Source organism: Pinus tabuliformis, chromosome 5_1, assembly GCF_031772625.1.
Source record: "Pinus tabuliformis cultivar Carrire ecotype Pingquan chromosome 5_1, CPIR1, whole genome shotgun sequence".
Lineage (NCBI taxonomy): Eukaryota > Viridiplantae > Streptophyta > Pinopsida > Pinales > Pinaceae > Pinus > Pinus tabuliformis.
The window spans coordinates 638,695,677-638,698,022 of NC_142305.1; positions in this window are offsets into that span (position 1 = coordinate 638,695,677).

Genomic DNA, 2,346 nt, shown 5'->3' on the forward strand with positions numbered 1-2,346 from the left:
TGGGAAACAAGCAAAAAACACTAAAGGGATAAACATATGGATATGCCGCAAGACGTGCCATAACAAATGTCGAAGCTCCGAAAAACCAATTTCGCCGAAATGCCGAAAACCGATCTCATTGAAATGCCGAAAACTTTGAATTCGCCAAAATGCTGAAACATTCGATATCACATTCTGTCAATTAACATTTATGTTATCGCATTCTGTCATATGATAGATGTCGATATCGAATTCTGTCAGCAATTCGCTAATTCGCCAAACTCGCCATTTCGCATTTTGCATTTCGCTAAAGCATACAGAAAACTACCCACTGTCAAATCGCCGACCAATTCGCTTCCGATACAATGCCATCTGTCAGTACCACATGAATGGACGTTTGAAAATTTAATGATTCTTTATGTGTTTTCTAATTTTGAGGTTTTCAATCGATTTGCAATAATTTCGACTTAATACCAAGGGATGCTCCATTATGCATGCATTTATTTGGTATGACTTTACCAACATTCGAGTAAGTTTTGCTTATCTTCACTTGTATATTTTAACAAGATAAAGACATTTCTCGGCCACTCAAAGCAAGAAGAAAGCTCGCCACCCCACTAGAATCAGTCTTGTTGCCCAAGGAAATTCACGAAATGGCTCCATTGATTTCGGATACCACATGCACATCAGATGTAGACTAGTCTAGTTGGGAGGCAATGTCCCAATTATTCAAAAATGAAAATTTGAGAATAGTTGAAAACAGAGAAGCTTTGTGGATGATTCTCAAACAAATCACGCAGATCCATGGTCAGAGGTAGCCAATTCTTTCATTCGTAGAATTTTTACTTGTCTTAAGATCCTCCCATATACTGATATGGTGAGATGAGTTATTGATCATGTAGATATAATAGACATACAGTTCGTTACTGCCAAGAAAACTGTTATTGGTTCGTTCAAACACAAGGACTTAAGAAGTATGTATCACTGGCCAACGCCCCAAAAGAGATATGTCAATCAATTTGTTCAAAAATTCATGCAGGAGAATTCAAACCCTACTGAACTTATTAAAGAATGGAGGAATGATCCTGACAAGCACAAGCGCGAGGATAGGGGTATGTATTCATTGGCTTCTCTTGTAGGCCCTTTCTCCTAGGTCCCTGCTATGATGTGTTGCCTTTTTGGTTTAGCCAATACTCAAAATTTTTCAGAAGAATGGGTGCCCTTGATTGAAGTTTCTTCTGACAGCTACATTATGGATTGGGCAACAATTTTTTCAAACAATTTAAGCATGCAAATTTGTAATTATAGGCGAAAGTGCAATGTACATGAGTGCCTATATTATGGATTCTATATGTTTCTCTTACGATTTTCCGTCTTTAGGATGGAAGTGGACTGATCAGTATGCTACCCCCATTCATATTTACTTTGACATCCTATGGGAATCTAAGTACCACCCCAATTTTTACAAAATTTGCCATGAAGTCACAATCCCCATTCACCAAGAACTCTTTGGAAGTAAAGCCCCTGGGGTTATTGTTGAAGCCAATAGAGACCTAAAGCCTATAAGAAAATGGTTCAAGGAAGAGAGTTATACTTATATCCGTATTTTTGGTAGCAAAGCCCATCCTCATGTCTTTCCACTCTTTGTTCTGGATAAATTGCTAGCCAAAGAAATTGCCTATCAAACAGTTGGTTACGGTCTGACTAAAGTGCTTAAAGATGCCAAGAAAACTGTTTGGCCCCCCTTTCCTATTTCTTGTGGTTCATACGCCCTTGACAATTTCAAGCATGCTTTGCTTGAAATTGAGAAATTAAAACCTTTTTGTTTTCCAGTTTTTCCAAACCGACACTATGATCCTAATGGAATTTCCAAAGAAGTAACAACTCAAGTGAAACTCAAGCCTTTTTCAAGCAAGCCTGATAAGTTCAATGACTTATTTGAGATGCTTCCAGAATACTCTATGGTCGAGGAGCTAGCCGTGGAAAGATTAAGTTCTGCAGAGGTGCTAAGCTTTAAGCAATATCATCATAGGAGAAATGCCCATTTACCAGAAATATTGGTAAAACATCTGCAACAGGAAACAAGAAAAGTCGAAGCATCAACCTCTTCTTCCCAAATACCAGTTATAGAAACAAAAATTGATGTTGTTGAACAAGAGAAGCAATTCAATAAAGTCTGGGAAGAATTCAATCATGCGCTATCTACTGAAGAAATCCCTACCACAAACGGTTCCAGTCAGCAAGCTACAGAACCAGTGTTAGTTACTACATAGTTAGCAACAATCACTATTGAGCCAGACACAAAGTTATGTACAGGTAATAAAGAAGTCTCCAAGGTTTCAGGAGATAAAGGGGAGACCTCATTCA